Below are 13,620 nucleotides of genomic sequence, written 5' to 3'. Positions count from 1 at the left end.
CATCTACAGTATAATGAATGTACTGATGATCAATTTTTAAATTCTCTTTTTAACCTCATTCCTTTATTCTCCACAATGATTGTACAGTGGTGCCTCACACAACGGGTGCCTCACACAACGATGAATTCACAGAACGATGGCTTTTTCTGTTAAATTTGAAATGCATTGGACGGACAGTTCAATAGAGTTCAATGAGGGGAAAAACAAAAAATCACCAAAATTTAACGACGACTCAGAACAACAACAAAATAAGTTTGCATAGGTTTCAGGAGGTGGGCTAATGAGTGCAAGCATTTAAAATAGGCTTCAAACAGTTTAAGACAGTTTTACAGGAGCGAAAATGGGCATCGGAAAGAGCTCTTTGATCTCCGTTTCTCTTTTAAAGCTCTTTTTGATGTCTCTTTTTACTCATTTAAAAGTGCCTTAAACTGTTTGAAGCCTGTTTTAAATGCTTGCAATCGTTAGCCCACCTCCTGAACCCTATGCAAACTTATTTTGGTGTTGTTCTGAGTCTTCGTTAATTTTTGGTGATTTTTTCTTTTCTCCATTGAAAGCCATTAGACAGACCATTCAATGGCTTTCAATGGAGAAAACAAAAAATCACCAAAAATTAACGACAACTCAGAACAACACCAAAATAAGTTTGCGTAGGTTTCAGGAGGTGGGCTAACGATTGCAAGCATTTAAAACAGGTTCCAAACATTGTAAGACACTTTTACAGGAGCGAAAAAGGACTTCGCAAAGCCATTGAAATGCATTGAGTCGGCTTCAATGTATTTCAATTGGGGAACCGGGTTTCACTCAAGGATGTTTCCTATGGGGATTTTTGCTCAAGGACGGCAATCCGTTCCAATTGGAACAGATTAACCGGTTTTCAATGCATTCCTATGGCAAATGGTGTTACACAAAATGATGTTTCACACAACGTTGATTTTTTTGGAACCAATTAACATCGTTGTGCGAGGCACCACTGTACGTAGATTTCTAGAAAATTAGAAGGGAATTTCTCAGTTGATTAAAGAGGAAACAAATATTTGAATTAAAGGATTGGTTACCATAAATAAATACTGGGGAGGGGAGGAAGGACAGTGTTAGAAAGCAAAAGTGGAGGAATGTGATCCTGCAACCAAGTGCAGGGTAAGAAGACACAGTGAGCTCACCAGTTCTAAATGCTGCACATCACAATAAATCCTCTGAGACTTTATGCCATGCAAAAAATACGTAGACCAGAACGCTGATTGCCATAGTGAGGGTGGCGGCGCTAAAGACCACCAGTTACGAGGAAACTTAATTCACAAACCGAAAGAAACGGGGGGGGGGGGAAGTAAACCAAGCTATCATTTTGAACTGATTTCCATTCGTAAATGAGAAATTAAATAAACCGAGGCGTACGTAAACTGAGGTACTACTGTATGTGAGAGATGTGGTCAAGTTATAGGCCGTTGCCTCCTGCAACCAAGTGCAGGCTAAGAAGACACAGGGAGTTCAGCTGCAGGGCGAGGAAGCCTGGGCCCCAGATACTGCCTCTCACGTCCTTTGAGGAGAGGTTTGGCAAGCTTGAAAGAAATGCCAGCATGCAGTCAGGAAGCCAGCAGTGGATTGGCGGCTATTCTGTGTTTTGCACCGAGGGTCACGTGCGTGACAGCATACTGTAGGGATAGCCCAGACATCACCTGTCCGTCACTGCGGAACCTTGACGGGAGAGCCAATGGAGAGACAGGAAGGCAGGCCCAGAGGACAGTTTGGAGGTCTGGGGGAAGAGAGAAGGGGTGCTGAACGAGGGTTAGAGAGCTGGAGGCTTGGGAATTGGACCTGGAGATTCAGAGATAGATAGATAGATAGAGATAAAAGAGTTATTTGAATGAACCAAACCTTGTTTAATATATGTGATTCACTTCCTGTGATTTATACTGCAATTTCCAACTGCTTATTAACCCCACCCTGTTCAATAAACTGATTGTGTTTGGCAGCATAAGTGTCCAGTACTTAACTGATGTTAGGGAAACAACATCTGGTGGCAGGTGAAGAGGAGGAAGGAGTGTGAGCCTTTATGAGATAAAACAGGGGCCACAAGGGCGAGCGCCCCACAAACCTCTTAGGCAAAAGTCAGGTGTGTGTCCTTGTTGCAAGGAGCTTGCCAGGAACTTGGGGAACAGGTTTGCTCCCTTGAGGACTTGGCTGCAGACACGGGGAAGCAGAAGCAGAGAGGGAGGGACCATAGTGAGACCTCCAGGGACCTTCAGTCATCATCCCACTCATTAACAAGCAGCTCCTCAGCTGCTGGAATTGGAGGTCTCTGAGCTGGAGCATGCCAATCTTGACAAGAGGGAAACCACACCCTCAAGGAGACCCCCTTCTTCAGATGATGGGCCTGTACGCAGTCAGATTGAGGATACTCCCCATGGGGAGGGAAATAGGGGTTTCTGGTAGTGGGCCATTCAATCCTCAAGAAAACAGAGCGAGGGGTCTGAGACGGTTGTGAGGACCGCACAGTGACTCCCCTGCCTGGTGCAAAGGTTGCGGACGTTACGTCTCATCTGGAGAGGCTCGTAAAGAGTGCTGCGGACGAAGTAGCACTGGTGGTGCATATCCGCACCAAAGAGACGGTGGTACTGGAGATCAAATTAGGGTTGTTAGGAAGGAAGCTGAAAGCCAGGACCTCAAAGGCAGCATTTTCAGATGTGGTACCTGTTCTACACACAGGGCCAGCTAGGCAGGTGGAGCTCACAGGTCTCAACATGTGGATGAGACGATGTTGTCAAGGGGAGGGGTTTAGATTCATTTGGCACTCGTTAATTTTTTTGGAACAAGCCGGGCTTGTACAAGCAAGACAGGATTCACATGAATGAACATGAACCAGATTAACATTAAAAAGTTGGCAGAGAATATTTTAAACTGAATCCGGGAGGAAAGCCGACAAGAGCAGAGCGGTGTCCCATTCGGGACTCCTCATTCCTGTGGACTGAGGGTGGAGAGGGTAGAGAACTACAAAGTGGCGATAGTGTAGGAATTAGGACTGGGAACGTGATGGGATAGGAATGTTGGTCCACTGGAAGGAGAAGCAAACAAGCAGCCCTTCTTGGGGGGGGGGCATACACAGGTGCTTTTACGCAAGTGCCCAAAGGATCTAGGCAAAGGTGGGACAGCTGGAACATTTGGAGTGTAGATATAAGATTGATATAGTGGCCATCACCTTCACGGATGGCTGCCTCGTCGGGGTGAGGAGGTTTGAGTAATTCAGAGAAGCTATGGGCAATGCCCTGCAGGGACACCAAGGACAGACAGGTCATAGTGGAGAATTCTGACTAAACATGATCCACGTGGAGCAGGAATTGGCAAGCCACTCCAATATCTTTGCCAAGAAGACTCCATGAACAGAAAAGAAAGGCTAAAAGATATGAGGCTGGAAAATGAGCCCCTCAGGTCGTAAAGTGTCCAACATGCTACTGAGGAAGAGCGGAGGACAAATACAAGTAGCCCCAGAGCTATTGAAGTTGTTGGGCCAAAGACGAAAGGACGCTCAGCTGTGGACGTGCCTGGAAGTAAAAGGAAAGTCCGATGCTGAAAAGAAATATACTGCATAGCAACCTGGAATGTAAGATCCATGAAACTTGGTAAGGTGGAGGTGTTCAAACAGGAGATGGCAAGAATAAACAATGACGTCCTGGGTTGGGGTGAGCAGGATTGAGATTTTTTTCTAAGAAGACCATACACCTAAATAAGATGAAAGAAAACTATCTCCCCAAACACCAACACTCTGCACATGTTCAAAGAGGAAGTGTAGTGTTGTGGACGGAGTATGAGAATGGAAACCAGGAGAAATTGAGAGGTGAGTGTTTGCGGGAAGGCTCCTTATGCCACCTCTTGAAATCTCACTTACCTTGCAAATGTTGGGGGGATCTGGGGTTTGGTTCTTCGGTTTTGGTCCTAAAAACAGCAAAGAGAATTCAGCTCAGTCTCAGCCCTGCCTAGGAGAAAAGAAAAATAGAAAAGATCAGCCTGGAAGCTTCATGGATAAAGCAAATCAAAAATGTTTCCTGCCAGGATGTGCCTTCGTTATGTTTCAATTGAACGGGGCTCCGTCCCCATCTCTCTCTCCTCTTCAGGCAGCAGAACAAGATGAACACAAAAGCAGGCAGGCGGATCTTCCCTCTGACACATGCAATGAAAGCAGGAGCATACAAGATGGGATGTTTCTCACTATTTATTTAAAATATTTTTAATCTTGCCTTTCTCATTAAAAAAGACCCAAGATAGCTTACGTGCATCAGAAAAAAGCAACATTTAAAAGTGAAGAAATGCAAGACTACAAGCATTAAAATGAATCAAACCAAAGCTGCACTAAAAAAGGAAAACAAAATCAACATCCAGAAAGCACCAGAGCCCGTGTGATGTCGTGGACCGAGGGTTGCACCGGGCCCTCTGTTGTCACTCACCAAAGGCTGCTGAGAGAACTCCACAGTCAGGGGGTAAGAGGGCAAGTCAAATCCAATCAAATCAAGTTTATTGTCATTGTAAGTCTATACATAGTATACCCATACAACGAAATTCACACAGACACCCAGAGACCCACATACACACGCATACAAATATCCTCAAACACTCCCCACCCACTAAAAATCCCCTACTAAAAATACAAACATCTACACCGCAGGTTAAGTAACACTGTCCAGCTGTCCACTACTGGTGGTCTTTAAGTTCACTATTAAGTACAATTATAGCTCTGGGGACAGAACACTGCGACAAGGATAGATTGAAAATATCCGAAAAAAACTCCAGCTAATTCTGCAGCGCAGCCCCTAACATCTCGTCCCATTATTCCATCTGGTCCAGCTGCATTTGGAACGTTAATATTCCGGAAAGCGCATCTCACATCTGAAATCTGCAGTAGTAGTGGTTCTCTGTCGATGGTAGATTCTAGGGATGTACTATAGAGAGCAGGTACGGAATAACAGTTGTACCTGTTTCCACCTCAAAACGGCTGAAAAATTGATTAAACTGCTCATCCAAAAAATTACTGCTGCAAAACAGATTGCTTTTGCTATTCCTCTTATAGGCTGAGAATTGGTTGAGAACCAGGAAATAGAGAATTGTCAATGGGAGGTTTTCAAAATGGAGAGAGATGGGCACAGCAGTGTGTCCCCGGGATCTGTCCTGGAATTGGTGCTTTTCAACCTGTTCATAAATGATCTGGAGACAGGGATAAGCAGTGAGGTAGACAAGTTGGCAGATGACACGAAGCTTTTCCGGGCGGGGAAGACCACAAGGGATTGCGAAGAACCCGAGAAGGATCTTTCCAAACTGGGAGAATGGGCAGTAAAAGGGCAAATGCATTTCAATATAAGAAAATTTAAGAAAATTTAAAGTAACGCACACTGGGGCATAAAATCAATTTTTTTCCTGAACTAATGGGTTCTGAACGGTCTGTGACAGATCAGGAAAGAGATCTTGGTGTGCTGGTGGACAGCTGAAAGGAAGTGTCCACCCAGTGTGCGGCAGCAGTGAAGAAGGCCAATTCGATGGATCTAAGGAACAACCTAAGGATCTTATTTCCTTACCAAGTGCGCTGTTAGTCTTTAGAACTGCTTGCAACAGGATGTGGTGACGACATCTGGCCTAGATGCCTTGAAAAGGGGGATTGGACAGATTTCTGGAAGAAAAGGGAATCACAGGTTACCAGCCATGATGGGAAGGTATAATCTCAAGGTTTAAAAGAAAGGTACCTCAAAAGGCCAATTTTTAACTGTGTCACACCTTAAAGAAATGAAACTTTATTGAACATACAGACCCATAATATTTGATGCTTAATAAGATCTGAGTTTTTAAAGAGACTGTGTAATGGAGGTATTTGGGGAGAATCTGGGTGTTTATGTACAAAAGTGGGGCAACTCATCCCCCCCCCCCCGAAGCGGCCTTGCTATGAGTCGAGAAAGGTGGATTACAAATCAAAACTACCTCTGGCTGAATTTGGATAGACAATGTGGATGTGCTAAATGGGAGTTTGGGCCTGGACCGACCCATTTAACACAAAGACTGACCAGTGGATGGTTTTACTGCTTTACGGATTGTGACTGAATTTGAAGTACAAGGAAAAGAATGGATTCGGTTGACATAGCGAGTCTTGGAGAGAAGATGGAAGTAGAGGTAATCCTCCTGGATTTATAAAAGGCTGCATCAAAGTACCTTAACTTTTTAAAAGCAGAATTATTAAGCTATTGTGTATTTGGTATATTTGTGATGTAAATATAACTACAGTAGGCTTCTCTGTGAATTGAGATTTTTAGGGGAAAATTTAAGGTAAAAAAGAAAATTGGGGTTTTATTTCTTAGTGGAAATTCTTACCTTAAAATAAATTTACACCCAAGAAATAGAAATGGCAGATTCTTTTAAGAACTAGATGCAGGAGATTCAAATGAACATTATTAATCAACTTATAGATCACATCAAAGCCCAAACTCTAGACTTTAAGGCAGTAACTTCAGGACTCAAAGAGGACGTGGAACAGAATATTCAGAAGAAAGACTAATTCACCAAAGCAGTGAAAAGAAAAAGAAAATTTAGAATCAAGACTGAAGAAAGACAAAATAATGGACTTTTATGAGAGGAAGGTCCAGGTGGATGAGCTGTGGGTTTATACTAGTGAGAAGAAGCAACGTTCCTGTCTTCGGGGGAGTCGCTGGTAACATCTGCCATCCCCAGGCACTGGGTGAGAGACAGTGCCTGGGAGTATTTTTGGCCTGCACTCCCCTGCCCTTCAGGACCGGGACCCTGCTGCTGCTGCTGCTGCTGCTTTGGGCAAACCCACCCCTTCCTCAACACCAGCCACCTGGCTGGGAGGGGAGGGAAGCTTTAAAAGCAAGACGCCGGTGCCAGGGCCCTCTGAGAGCAACGTTCCTGTCTTCGGGGGAGTCGCTGGTAACATCTGCCGTCCCCAGGCACTGGGTGAGAGACAGTGCCTGGGAGTATTTCTGGCCTGCACTCCCCTGCCCTTCAGGACCGGGACCCTGCTGCTGCTGCTGCTGCTGCTGCTTTGGGCAAACCCACCCCTTCCTCAACACCAGCCACCTGGCTGGGAGGGGAGGGAAGCTTTAAAAGCAAGACGCCGGTGCCAGGGCCCTCTGAGAGCAACGTTCCTGTCTTCGGGGGAGTCGCTGGTAACATCTGCCATCCCCAGGCACTGGGTGAGAGACAGTGCCTGGGAGTATTTTTGGCCTGCACTCCCCTGCCCTTCAGGACCGGGACCCTGCTGCTGCTGCTGCTGCTGCTTTGGGCAAACCCACCCCTTCCTCAACACCAGCCACCTGGCTGGGAGGGGAGGGAAGCTTTAAAAGCAAGACGCCGGTGCCAGGGCCCTCTGAGAGCAATGTTCCTGTCTTCGGGGGAGTCGCTGGTAACATCTGCCGTCCCCAGGCACTGGGTGAGAGACAGTGCCTGGGAGTATTTCTGGCCTGCACTCCCCTACCCTTCAGGACCGGGACCCTGCTGCTGCTGCTGCTGCTGTTGCTGCTTTGGGCAAACCCACCCCTTCCTCAACACCAGCCACCTGGCTGGGAGGGGAGGGAAGCTTTAAAAGCAAGAAGCCGGTGCCAGGGCCCTCTGAGAGCAACGTTCCTGTCTTCGGGGGAGTCGCTGGTAACATCTGCCGTCCCCAGGCACTGGGTGAGAGACAGTGCCTGGGAGTATTTCTGGCCTGCACTCCCCTACCCTTCAGGACCGGGACCCTGCTGCTGCTGCTGCTGCTGCTGCTGCTGCTTTGGGCAAACCCACCCCTTCCTCAACACCAGCCACCTGGCTGGGAGGGGAGAAGGGGCATTAGAAGGGTTTGTGGGTTTGTTCTTGTTTGTTTGTTTTAATTGTTAGTATTACTAATTGCCATCAGGTTGCATAGAGACCCACAGTGGACCTGATGGAACAGGAAGGGGGGAGGGCGTTGGAGGGGGCAGCCATTGAGGTGGTGCTGGGTAGGGGAAGGAATGGTGGTGGGGGTAGAACATGCCCGCGTAGGAGAAGAGAGGTTAGATATCTTACATCTATCCCCTCTTCTAGTCCTACCTCCAACCAAATGGTATCAGGCGACCATATCAGCAAACCCTCGAGCCACACAGTGCTGCTGATGAACGCCAGGTCAGTACAAAACAAAACTGCCCTCATCCATGATGTAATTCTGGATGAGGGGGCTGACCTGGCGTGCATTACTGAGACCTGGGTGGGAGAGGAAGGTGGTGTCCCCCTCTCCCAGCTGTGTCCTCCTGGGTACTCAGTCCAGCACCAGTGTCGCTCAGAGGGTCGGGGAGGGGGAGTTGCTATAGTCTATAGGAGTTCTATCTCCTTGACCAGGCTTCCTATCCCTTTGAGAGGAGGTCTTGAGGGCCTGTATTGTGTGTTGGGCTCACGAGACAGATTAGGGATTCTGTTGGTGTACCGCCCACCCTGCTGCGTACCAACAGTCTCCCTACCTGAGCTGACGGAGGCAGTCTCGGACCTGGTGTTGAGGACTCCCAGGCTGCTGGTGCTGGGGGACCTCAACATCCATGCTGAGGCTGCCTTGACTGGGGCGGCTCAGGACTTCATGGCCGCCATGACAACCATGGGACTGTCTCAATGTGTCATCGGCCCGACACATGAGAAGGGCCACACCTTGGACCTGGTTTTCACAACGGGACTGGAAGATGGTGGTTTGGATGTGGAGGGGCTGGTTGTGACCCCATTGTCATGGTCAGACCACTTCCTGGTCAAGTTTAGTCTATTAGCTTCTTCTTCCCTCTGCAAGGGTGGGGGATCTATTAAGATGATCCGCCCTCGGAGACTTATGGATCCAGATGGATTCCTGAATGCTCTGGGGGAGTATCCGTCTGATATGGTTGGCGCTCCTGTCGAAGCTCAGGTCACCCTATGGAATAGGGAGATGACCCGGGCGGTTGACACGATTGCGCCTAAGCGCCCTCTCCCTGCTCGCCGAGCCCAGACAGCTCCCTGGTATACTTCTGAACTGCGGGCGATGAAGCAAGAGGGGAGACGGCTAGAGCGCAGGTGGAGGAAGTCCCGCTGGGAATCCGATCGAACACGACTTAGAGCCCATTATCGGGCCTATTTCGTGGCAATACGGCTGGCGAAACGGCAATATTTCTCCAGACGTATTGCTTCCTCAGAATGTCGTCCAGCAGAGCTGTTTCGGGTGGTCCGGGATCTTCTTCAACCGGGAAACCCGGTGGAGGTCCCGGACTGCTCATCAGCTCGCTGTGATGAGTTTGCTATTCATTTTGAGGAAAAAATCGCTCAGATTCGCAGTGGGCTGGACTCCACTGTTACTGCAAAATCGGAAGATGTGTCCAGTGGGCCGTGCTTAGGTCAAACTTTAATGGATGAGTTTCAATTGTTGAGACCCGAGGATGTGGACAGGGTGCTTGGATCTGTCCGTTCTACCACCACGCCGCTCGACCCTTGCCCATCTTGGCTAATTGGAAGATCTGCCAGGGGGGTTCGCACTTGGGTCCAGGAGGCCGTGAACGCCTCTCTGAGAGAGGGAGTGGTCCCTACCGCCTTGAAAGAGGCGGTAATTCAACCACTCCTTAAAAAGCCTAACCTGGTGTGACAAACCCAGACCTACTGGGATATGTCACACAGTTACACTAAGCTGCCACCAACCATTCCCTGTAAGAAGTCACACAGACCAGGGATGGATTTTTAAACAATAAAAAGAATAAGGTTTATTTAAACACACACATGGAAAAATAAAACAATCAGGTGAATAGGATAAAGTAACGTGGCTTATTCTCACTCATACAAGCATACAGTTTGGTTCACACAGAACCCTTAACTTGAAGCACAGACCCTGAACCTATCAGTTCTGGCTAACCAACAGACACCTGAACCTATCAGGTTGGTACTCTGACACACAGTAGTACCCTGTCTGACACACAGACTCCCACAACAGCTTCTTCTTCCCAGCTGCTGCTTCGTCACATCCCAGTGTCTCTCACAGCGTCTCCTCTCACCACACAGGCATCACATATTTATACAGTACAGCCCCTCCTCCTGATGTCCCGCCTTCCACTCCCCATAGGATGGAACTTTCCCTCCAAACCCATGACAGACAGGTAACATCAGTGCTGTATGTAACACCTCCCCTCTTTATAAGTTGTTTTGTAGGGGGAAAGCTAAGGTGCTTTTCACCAAAAAAACAACCTGATAAAACACACAACAACATTTATACATACCATATTATACTTACTCATACTTACATTCTAAGTTAAACATTTACCATTTAGGCATTTAAACATTTACCATATACATTACATCAATTTACCTTTATTCATACAAACCAAATTCAAAACCAGGTACATTTTACTTTTTGTCATCATTATATACACATAGTCCATGTTCTTTCGCCGTCTTCATTCTTCAGGTCTTCTTGATAAGGCGTCAGCAACACAGTTCACTGACCCTCTGACCACCTTCACTTCAAAGTCATAGTCCTGTAGGTTTAAAGCCCACCTCATAAGTTTGCTATTGTGGGTTTTCATTGTCTTTACCCATTGCAATGGTGAATGGTCAGTACACAGAATAAAATGTCTTCCCCAGATGTAAGGCTTGGCCTTCTGGATCGCGTAGACTATGGCCAAACACTCCTTCTCCACGGTTGCCAAATGTCTCTCACCTTTTTGAAGTTTCCTACTCAGGTAGGACTCTGGATGTTGGTCACCATTCTCATCCTCCTGGCACAGAACTGCTCCTACCCCGCTGTTAGACGCATCGGTGTAGATGATGAACTCCCTGTCGAAGTCTGGAGCACGCAGCACTGGATACTGGACGAGCGCCTCCTTCAACCTCTGGAACGCCGCCTCACAGTCGCTGGTCCACAGGATGCGGTCATCAGCCGTCTTCCTCGTCAGATCGGTCAGCGGAGCCGCAATCTCGCTAAACCTCGGGATGAACTTTCTGTAGTAGCCCACCAACCCAAGAAATGATTTGACTTTTTTCTTGGTGTTGGGTCTAGGCCAATCACGAACAGCTTCTATTTTGGCCTCCAGGGGTTTTATCATTCCTCCCCCTACCATGTGACCCAAGTATTTTATTTCTGGGCTACCCAGCTGACACTTGCTGGCCTTTACTGTTAGCCCTGCTGCACTTAACCTCTGCAGCACTAACTCCAGGTGTATCAGGTGATCTTCCCAGGTATTACTGAAGATCCCTATGTCGTCAATGTAGGCCACTGTAAAGTCATTGAGCCCTGCCAAGGTCTGGTCCATCAGCCTTTGGAAGGTGGCTGGTGCATTTCTGAGACCAAAGCTCAGGACTCGAAACTCATAGAGACCAAAAGGGCTGCAAAAGGCAGTCTTTTCTTGATCCCTGGGATCAATTCTTAATTGCCAATATCCCTTTACCAGGTCCAATGATGAGATGAACCGACAACCCCCTATGGTTTCAATCAGGTTGTCTAGCCTGGGCATTGGGTAGGCATCAGGAGTGGTTACACGGTTTAATTTCCTGTAATCGACACAAAACCTAATGCTCCCATCAGGCTTGTCCACAAGGACTATCGGAGAGGACCAAGGACTAGAAGAGGGGACGATTATGTTCTCCCTCAGCATCTCGTCCAGCTCCTTCCGCACCTTGTCCCTATAGGGTCCCGTTACTCGGTATGGGGATACTGCCTGCGGGGGTGCATCCCCTGTGTGGATCCGATGCATCACTCCCTTCACTATCCCCGGCTTGTTGGAAAACACCTGTTGATATTTACTAAGCAGCGTTTTTAGTTCTTGCTGCTGGTCTTGGGTGAGTGCAGGACTGATCTTTACCTCCTCTGGGTTGTATTTTACTTCCCCTCTACCCTCCCAGAAGGGTAATTCAGCTTCCTCACTCTCAGCTGCTTTTATCGCGAATAAAACCCTCTGTTCCCCTCGGTAGTAGGGTTTTAGGGCATTCACATGAACCACCCTCCTTGCTTGGTTCTCCTCCTGCTCTATTAGGTAGTTCAGGTCTGACATCTTGGAAATGACCCTATATGGTCCTGCCCATTTGAGCTGCAGTTTATTCTCTCTGCAGGGCCTAAGCCAAAGCACTTCCTCCCCTGGGTCAAAGTGCCTCTCTCTAGCTTTGTGGTCATACCATGTCTTCTGTCTGACCTTCTGAGCTTGCAGGTTTTCTGCTGCCAGCTCTAGATTTCTCTTTAGGTCATTCATCAAGGTGTCTATGTATGTCACAACGTCTTGTGGGTCATCCTGGGTGATCTGCTCCCAATTTTGCTTGATCAAATCAAGGGGCCCTTTCACCCTTCTCCCAAATAAAAGTTCAAATGGACTAAACCCGGTACTGGCTTGTGGCACTGATCGATAAGCAAACAAAAGGGATTGCAGCTTCTGGTCCCAATTGTTTGGATTCTCTGCCAAGTAAGCCCTAATCATGCGCATTAGAGTCCCATTGAACTTCTCAGTTAACCCATTACTTTCCGGATGATAGGCAGTGGTTTCTTTGTGCTTAATTCCACAGATTTGCCATAAGCGTTTCATGAGCTTTGATGTGAACGATGCGCCCAAATCTGTGATTATCTCTGAGGCAAATCCCATCCTGGACATATACCCCACCAAAGCATCGGCCACTGTGTTAGTTTCGATGTTAGTCAAGGGTATGGCTTCAGGATACCTTGTGGCATGGTCCACAATTGTTAGAATGAACCTGTTCCCCCTCTTTGTGGCCTTGGGCAAAGGTCCCACAATATCCACCCCTATGCATTTGAACGGAGTGTCAATCACAGGCAAAGGGCACAACTTTGCTTTGGTCCTATCGCGGCTATTCCCCTGCCTTTGACACACATCACATTGTTTACAGAACTCCCTGATCTGCTTCCCTATGTCAGGCCAGTAGAAATTCTGTGTGATTCTCTGCTGTGTTTTGTTCACCCCTAAGTGTGCAGCAAACATGTCAGAGTGCCCCCTTTGTAAGATCATGGGGCGATACTTTTCAGGTACCACCAGCTGACTTCTGATCCCATCTCCCCCTTTTGAGATATTCCTCAGGGTCTCTCTATATAAAATCCCCTTTTTCTCCAGAAATCTCACTGGGGTTTCAGGTGTTAGCTGGGCGTCAGTCACCTGTTCAAAACACTTCTGGAGAGTGGCGTCTGCCTTTTGCTCTTGTCCAAATCTGCTGTCTGTGGTTAAGGTTTCCACCACAGCTTCTGAACTCCCCTCTGCTTCCGTCTCTGGCTCATCATTACCCCCCTGAACTGTCCCCGTGGTGGCTTGTGAACGTGTAATCACTAGCACCCTCTTCACATGTTCAGCCAGGTCATTTCCCACGAGCACGGCTGCTGGCAGAGTCGATGAAATTGCTAGCCGCCAAACTCCCCTCCAGCCTTGAAAGTTGACAGGTACCTCCGCGACTGGCAGTGAGATTATCTGCCCCTCAATCCCTGCTACCTTTACGCTCTCATTCGGGATTATATATTCCCTAGGAATAATATCTGGATGGCACAGGGTCACCTGAGAACAAGTGTCCCGCAGCCCCCGATACTGACGGCCAAGTATTCCTACGTCCACCCCTGCTGTCTCAAACAACTGAGAATCTGTTCTCACGAGCAAGCATCGCTTGACCTCCACAAGAGGACCACCTTCCTCAGCC

The 13,620-nt window shown here is 47.8% G+C and overlaps 2 protein-coding genes across 7 annotated transcripts in view; both read right to left on the bottom strand.

Annotated features, from left to right (window-relative positions):
- Positions 1–13,620, bottom strand: part of LOC140703827 (uncharacterized) — a 221,687-nt gene that overhangs the window by 125,079 nt on the left and 82,988 nt on the right. The window lies entirely within an intron of this gene.
- Positions 1–13,620, bottom strand: part of LOC140703801 (uncharacterized) — a 44,011-nt gene that overhangs the window by 8,773 nt on the left and 21,618 nt on the right. For 3 of the 6 annotated variants that reach the window (XM_078387573.1, XM_078387571.1, XM_078387576.1), the window contains one exon: positions 3,881–3,968. The exons of 1 other annotated variant lie outside the window; for it this stretch is intronic. The gene's annotated coding sequence lies outside the window, so the exon portion shown is untranslated. Of the gene's footprint in view, positions 1–3,880; positions 3,969–5,558; positions 5,651–13,620 lie in introns of all 6 variants that reach the window. 2 more of the 6 variants (XM_078387574.1, XM_078387572.1) reach the window with 1 other exon arrangement.

Source organism: Pogona vitticeps, chromosome 2, assembly GCF_051106095.1.
Source record: "Pogona vitticeps strain Pit_001003342236 chromosome 2, PviZW2.1, whole genome shotgun sequence".
Taxonomy (NCBI): Eukaryota; Metazoa; Chordata; class Lepidosauria; order Squamata; family Agamidae; genus Pogona; species Pogona vitticeps.
Note: the sequence above shows the minus strand (reverse complement) of the source record. Positions and strands in the feature narration are given on the sequence as shown.